This window comes from Salvelinus alpinus, chromosome 11 (assembly GCF_045679555.1).
Source record: "Salvelinus alpinus chromosome 11, SLU_Salpinus.1, whole genome shotgun sequence".
Lineage (NCBI taxonomy): Eukaryota > Metazoa > Chordata > Actinopteri > Salmoniformes > Salmonidae > Salvelinus > Salvelinus alpinus.
In genome coordinates, this window is record NC_092096.1 from 62,532,832 (window position 1) to 62,540,668 (window position 7,837).

A 7,837-nucleotide genomic window follows, 5' to 3' on the forward strand; every position below is an offset into this window, starting at 1 on the left:
ATAGTGCAAGAAGGAGGCCTAATAGAAAGTAAATGGCACATGGATCAATCAACTAAGAAATTGGTTGTTTTGATTTGGACTAATTGTCTGATTTGATTTTGCAAATGGATTTTTGTATTGAAAGTGCTGCATACTATGTGTGGTGGCTAAAGGGAGCACGCGCAAGGACAGTGGATGGATAAAAACATATTTTACATGATGGCGCAATTCTCTCAATCAGAAACTGATTCGCAAAAAGAGCAGAGTAAGAAGCATGTTACCCCATATTCAAATAATAGCAGCAGTTAATCAACAACATACACACTCAGCTCGTCATGCAACTTGAACAGAATCTCACCAAAACAAGCTGATGAGGTTTGACTTTAGAAGACCTGTACATATACACTACATGGTATGTGGACACCCCTTCAAATTAGTGGATCCGGCTATTTCAGCCACACCCGTTGCTGACAGGTGAATAAAAAAATCGAGCACACAGCCATGTAATCTCCATTGACAAACATTGGCAGTAGAATGGCCTTACTGAAGAGCTCAGTGACTTTCAACGTGGCACCGTTAGAGGACGCCACCTTTCCAACAAGTCAGTTCGTCAAATTTCTGCCCTGCTAGAGCTGCCCCAAAGCTCACAGAACGGGACCGCCAAGTGACGAAGCGTGTAGCGTGTAAAAATCGTCTTTCCTCGGTTGCAACACTCAATACAGAGTTCCAAACTGCCTCTGGAAGCAACGTCAGCCCAGAAATGTTTGTCGGAAGCTTCATGAAATGGGTTTCCATGGCCATACATTTTAAAAACAGTGTGCCGCTTTACCCCTACCTACATGTACATATTACCTCAATCAACTCGACTAACCTGTTCCCCAAGACATTGACTCGATACCTGTACCCCCTGTATATACTGTAGCCTCATTATTGTATTGTGTTACTTTAGTTTATTTAGCAATTTTTTTTTTTACTTTACTTTTCTTAAAACTGCATTGTTGGTTAAGGGTTTGTAAGTAAGCATTTCACAGTAAGGTCTGCACCTGTTTTAGTCGGTGCATGTGACAAATACATTTTGATTTGATTAATATAAGAATTTTTAAAGGATTTATACTTTTACTTTGATACTTAAGTATATTTGAGCAATTACATTTACATTTGATACTTACGTATATTTAAAACCAAATACTTTTAGACTTTTACTCAAGTAGTATTTTACTGGCTGACTTTCACTTTTACTAGAGTAACTTTCTATTAAGGTATCTATACATTTACTCAAGTATGACAATTGGTAACTTTTTCCACCACTGGTCGAGATCAGTGTGGAAGAACTTGACTGGCCTGCACAGAGCCCTGACCTCAACCCCATCGAACACCTTTGAGATGAATTGGAACGCAGACAGCGAGCCAGGCCTATTCACCAAACATCAGCGGCCAACCTCAATAATGCTCTTTTGGCTGAATGGAAGCAAGTCCCTGCAGCAGTTTTCCAACATCTAGCAGATAGCATTCCCAGAGGAGTGGAGGCTGTTATAGCAGCAAAGGGGAATGAACTCCATATTAATGCCCATGATTTTGGAATGAGATGTTCGACGAGCAGGTGTCCACATACGTTTGGCCATGTGGTGCATCTCTCCCATCATCCCACTGTATTGCTGTAATGTTCTTTGTCAGAAGCTTTATTGAAAACCCCCAGACAGACAGACTTACAAGTCAAAGCCTTAAAAGGCTTTGGTTGTTACAATTCTAATAGTTCGCCGAATTTCAGTTCATGTGACAAAACAAGCAAGAATAGTGTAGAGAATCATTGTACCATGTAACCGCTGTGAAATATCTTTTCCATAACCAAAAGTATTGTATTTTCAGCTTTTTGAAGCTGGTGTAGAAAACCGAAAGTAAAAGAAGCCAACATGAAACTTAAGAACGGGAATCATAGAAATTGTGCACATAGAACAGATCTACCGCTTCTTAGACTTGCATTCAATGAGAATGACAGATTTATAACTCACATTTTAATGTGGATTTGGACGGGTTGCGCAAAAAGTTACATATTGCAGCTTTAAGTCTGACAGAAAACATCCTAGTGGGTCAAATCAGTGAGGCTGAAGAACAAAAAAACATCCAGAACACCAGGCCCTGTCCTAATCCCCGCTGCTCCGTGGGCGGTTGGAGGAAAGTACCTGACAGAGCCGGTGGAGTCAGGCCGCCCACACCCCTGTCTGAGCTCCCACACACACACACAGAGTAATGTAGGGTTTTCTCCAACAGTGAATTCAGCAGAAGTTCCATCCCCATTAATTTTCAACAAGGGCACGCAGAGAAAATGTGCAGGGGATTGTGGGAAGGTGAGCGGCGAGGACCCTACTAGCAGAGCGGTAGAAAAGGTTGAACTTTATACATATTTCAAGTGCAGCGTTGGAGACGCGGCGGAGTTAAGCCTTGTCAAGATGGGGCATCGCTCTGGTCAAAACCCACTAATGAGGCCGGTGGATCGATACCCAAACAAAGTAAGCCTGGGTTTGACCTGCAGAGCCACACATAGCATGGTGCACAGACTGGAATGTAACCCAATGCTCATAGCTGATTCATATCACTGTGTATAGGGATTTATATGCTGTAATCAGTGATGGGTAGCAGCACTCTAAAGCGCTTATGAATAACATTAGACCTAATAGTTATTGCACGTGTGCTGTGTAGCTATTATTGCCCTTGTACCCTGTAACCTGGGTCTCGACCCCGCCGTGTGCAACTGGGTCCTGGACTTTCTGACGGGCAGCCCCCAGGTGGTGAGGGTAGGAAACAACATCTCCACCTCGCTGATCTTCAACACTGGGGCCCCACAAGGGTGCGTTCTCAGCCCTCTCCTGTACTCCCTGTTCACCCATGACTGCGTGGCCATGCACGCCTCCAACTCAATCATCAAGTTTGCAGACGACACTACAGTAGTTCGGCTTGATTACCAACAACGACGAGACGGCCTACATGGAGGAGGTGAGTGCCCTCGGAGTGTGGTGTCAGGAAAATAACCTCACACTCAACGTCAACAAAACAAAGGAGATGATCGTGGACTTCAGGAAACAGCAGAGGGAGCAGCCCCGTATCCACATCAACGGGACAATAGTGGAGAAGGTGGAAAGTTTTAAGTTCCTCGGTGTACACATCACAGACAAACTGAAATGGTCCACCCACACAGACAGCGTGGTGAAGAAGGCGCAACGGTGCCTCTTCAACCTCAGGAGGCTGAAGAAATTTGGCTTGTCACCAAAAACACTCAAACTTTTACAGATGCACAATCGAGAGCATCCTGTCGAGCTGTATCACCGCCTGGTACGGCAACTGCTCCGCCCACAACCGTAAGGCTCTCCAGAGGGTAGTGAGGTCTGCACAACACATCACCGGGGGCAAACTACCTGCCCTCCAGGACACCTACACCACCCGAGCCACTGCCTGTTCACCCCGCTATCATCCAGAAGGCGAGGTCAGTACAGGTGCATCAAAGCTGGGACCAAGAGACTGAAAAACAGCTTCCATCTCAAGGCCATCAGACTGTTAAACAGCCATCACTAACATTGAGTGGCTGCTGCCAACATACTGACTCAAATCTCTAGCCACTTCAATATTTAAAAATTGGATGTAATAAATGTATCACTAGTCACTTTAAACAATGCCACTTTATATAATGTTTACATACCCTACATTACTCATCTCATATATACACTGCTCAAAAAAATAAAGGGAACACTTAAACAACACAATGTAACTCCAAGTCAATCACACTTCTGTGAAATCAAACTGTCCACTTAGGAAGCAACACTGATTGACAATAAATTTCACATGCTGTTGTGCAAATGGAATAGACAAAAAGTGGAAATTATAGGCAATTAGCAAGACACCCCCAATAAAGGAGTGATTCTGCAGGTGGTGACCACAGACCACTTCTCAGTTCCTATGCTTCCTGGCTGATGTTTTGGTCACTTTTGAATGCTGACGGTGCTTTCACTCTAGTGGTAGCATGAGACGGAGTCTACAACCCACACAAGTGGCTCAGGTAGTGCAGCTCATCCAGGATGGCACATCAATGCGAGCTGTGGCAAGAAAGTTTGCTGTGTCTGTCAGCGTAGTGTCCAGAGCATGGAGGCGCTACCAGGAGACAGGCCAGTACATCAGGAGACGTGGAGGAGGCCGTAGGAGGGCAACAACCCAGCAGGACCGCTACCTCCGCCTTTGTGCAATGAGGAGCACTGCCAGAGCCCTGCAAAATGACCTCCAGCAGGCCACAAATGTGCATGTGTCAGCATATGGTCTCACAAGGGCTCTGAGGATCTCATCTCGGTACCTAATGGCAGTCAGGCTACCTCTGGCGAGCACATGGAGGGCTGTGCGGCCCCACAAAGAAATGCCACCCCACACCATGACTGACCCACCGCCAAACCGGTCATGCTGGAGGATGTTGCAGGCAGCAGAACGTTCTCCACGGCGTCTCCAGACTCTGTCACGTCTGTCACATGTGAACCTGCTTTCATCTGTGAAGAGCACAGGGCGCCAGTGGCGAATTTGCCAATCTTGGTGTTCTCTGGCAAATGCCAAAAGTCCTGCACGGTGTTGGGCTGTAAGCACAACCCCCACCTGTGGACGTCGGGCCCTCATACCACCCTCATGGAGTCTGTTTCTGACCGTTTGAGCAGACACATGCACATTTGTGGCCTGCTGGAGGTCATTTTGCAGGGCTCTGGCAGTGCTCCTCATTGCACAAAGGCGGAGGTAGCGGTCCTGCTGCTGGGTTGTTGCCCTCCTACGGCCTCCTCCACGTCTCCTGATGTACTGGCCTGTCTCCTGGTAGCGCCTCCATGCTCTGGACACTACGCTGACAGACACAGCAGACCTTCTTGCCACAGCTCGCATTGATGTGCCATCCTGGATGAGCTGCACTACCTGAGCCACGTGTGTGGGTTGTAGACTCCGTCTCATGCTACCACTAGAGTGAAAGCACCGTCAGCATTCAAAAGTGACCAAAACATCAGCCAGGAAGCATAGGAACTGAGAAGTGGTCTGTGGTCACCACCTGCAGAATCACTCCTTTATTGGGGGTGTCTTGCTAATTGACTATAATTTCCACCTTTTGTCTATTCCATTTGCACAACAGCATGTGAAATTTATTGTCAATCAGTGTTGCTTCCTAAGTGGACAGTTTGATTTCACAGAAGTGTGATTGACTTGGAGTTACATTGTGTTGTTTAAGTGTTCCCTTTATTTTTTTGAGCAGTGTATATACTGTACTCTATACCATCTACTGCATCTTGCCTATGCCGTTCGGCCATCGCTCATCCATATATATTTATATGTACATATTCTTATTCATTCCTTTTTAGTTGTTGTTGTGAAATTGTTAGGAATTGTTAGATTACTTGTTAGATATTACTGCACGGTCGGAACTAGAAGCACAAGCATTTTGCTACACTCGCATTAACATCTGTATGTGACCAATCAAATTTGATTTGAATATGATGTAGGACTATGAGTGATATTAGTGTAGCAATATATTTTACCAGGTCATAACAATGCCTCGTTTTTCCTCGCTATTCAATCATACACTGATAAAATATAAACGGAACATGTAAAGTGCTGGTCCCATGTTTCATGAGCTGAAATAAAAGATCCCAGTATTGTTCCATATGCATAAAAAGCATATTTCTCTCATGGTTTGTGCAGAAATTTCTTTACACCCCTGTTCGTGAGCATTTTATCCTTTGTCAAGATAATCCATCCACCTGACAGGTCTTGCATATCAAGATGTTGATTAAACAGCATGATGATTACACAGGTGCACCTTGTGCTGGGGACAATAAAAGGCCACTGTGAAATGTGCAGTTTCATTACACAACACAATGCCACAGATGTCCCAAGTTTTGAGGGAGTGTGTATTTGGCATGCTGACTGCAGGAACGTCTACCAGAGCTGTTGCCAGATCATTTAATGGGGGGAAAACTTATTCTGATTGGCTGGGCCTGGCACCCCAGTGGGTCGGCCTATGCCTTCCCATGCCCACCCATGGATGTGCCCCTGCCCAGTATGTGAAATCCATAGATTAGGGCCTAATGAATTCATTTCCATTGACTGATTTCCTTATATGAACTGTAACTCAGCAAAATCTTTTTTAATTGTTGCATGTTGCGTTTATATTTTTGTTCAGTATAGATGAATAGCCATACAGTGAGTTTCTCCGTGTTGAACAATGATGTAATGAAGTCTATAGCTGCAATTGTACCTCCCTAATTACAACAGAGGGTAGAATAGACAGCCCAGACTAAACAGCTGTGGTAACATTATCTATGGCAGTCTTAACATGATAACCCTGTCTGTCTCATACACAAATATAGCCTATCTAATTCATCCAATAGGCGTGAGAATACTCTCACCCTGGTACTCCGCTACTGTGAAAACCACAAAGGTGCGGTTTGCTAGAGAATGCAATAACCCGCCACTGCCTACAACTGCTCACTGATTTTTTTATTTCATGGGGCAATGTGTGTGGTTATGATGTATGAAGCACAGTACACACCCACTGCATGAGTTTACATGATTAACCCTCTCTTGCGCGATTGCCCGTAAATCATATCCAACATTGCTCAAAAATCATTGCGCAACTTGGGGATCATTGAAAGCGCCATTGGAAAAGAAAACACTATTCAAATATAACTTGCGTCACAGCTTGCCTCTTTTCAAATAACCTTCCACAAGCTCGCCTTATGAGGTATAAAGAGAAAAGTGAGTTGAATGATGCCAAGAGCCGTCCAAACCACGAGAAATCAGTCATATGTAGAGGTTGTAAAATAACGCGGACCACGCATTACATCACAGGTGTATGACCCTGCACTCTGCTGTAGACTAGAGATAGATGTCTTACCTTCAGAGTTTGAAGAGTCCCATCACACGAAATGTCTGCCCAGTCAATAATGTCAGACTGTGTGCCAGGATACCTTTCATAAAAAAATTACCCGACCATGTAGGCTGGCTGTTCCGATGATCTAACTGTTAGGGTATAGCCTTTTTGGTAGCCCCTAAACCAAATGATAAAGCCCTTGCATGCACTTGCAAGTCCTTGGAAAAAGACGCAGAAAATTATGCGGAAAATGAAGTCATAAGTTTCAAATAGGAGATCCGTTGGAGTTGATGCTACAGGTCCCAAATGCACATTTCTGCCCGTGCAACGAACTACCGCCTGCACTTAGCACCAAGTTACAATAGATGGCTGTTGCTGCTTAGGCTACCCTCATTTCTGTTGATCCCTAGAGCCGTACTAACTCACGTGTGCTCTGCTATGTGGTTCACAATGCAATGGTTTAGCTCAATCCAGTTTCTCAAAGTCCCGCCTATTGGCGATGCCTCATCATAGCACCCCACCGGCAATAACAAAAAGAAACTGGATATGTGCATGACTAGCCTTACAAAACTATGGCAACTTTTAAAAAATTCCCTGCTTTTCCCGAAATCTCGGATGGAGGTTTTACGGAATTCCTGAATACTCCAACCAGGATTTCTTGAAAACATTCCCGAAATGTTGCATCCATTTGTGTAGCAAATGGTGATGTGTGAAACTTACTCCTCAGATTGCCACTTGCGCAGTTTTTAGCGTGCTGCTGACTGGTAAGAGGCTTCGGTAAAGTGTCAAATTCGATTCAAAAGTGGAACTCGCATGGGATTGCCTATACAAGCAAGATGAAACATATGCGTGAGCAAACACTGAGTTGTGAGAGAATACATGTGGTCAAGCGAGCAGAGGACGGGTGTGACATTGTGCAAGAAGAACATCAGATCAAAAATAAATATGTTTTAAACAGTACATATAGACAGTGGCGAC

At 44.6% G+C, this 7,837-nt stretch overlaps 1 protein-coding gene across 2 annotated transcripts in view; it reads right to left on the reverse strand.

Annotated features, from left to right (window-relative positions):
* The window catches only part of LOC139534620 (RAS guanyl-releasing protein 2-like), a 61,755-nt gene extending 54,434 nt beyond the window's left edge, over positions 1-7,321 (reverse strand). For both annotated transcript variants that reach the window (XM_071333892.1, XM_071333891.1), the window contains exon 1: positions 6,884-7,321. The gene's annotated coding sequence lies outside the window, so the exon portion shown is untranslated. The remainder of the gene's footprint in view (positions 1-6,883) is intronic.
* Between the last annotated feature and the right edge of the window lie 516 nt (positions 7,322-7,837).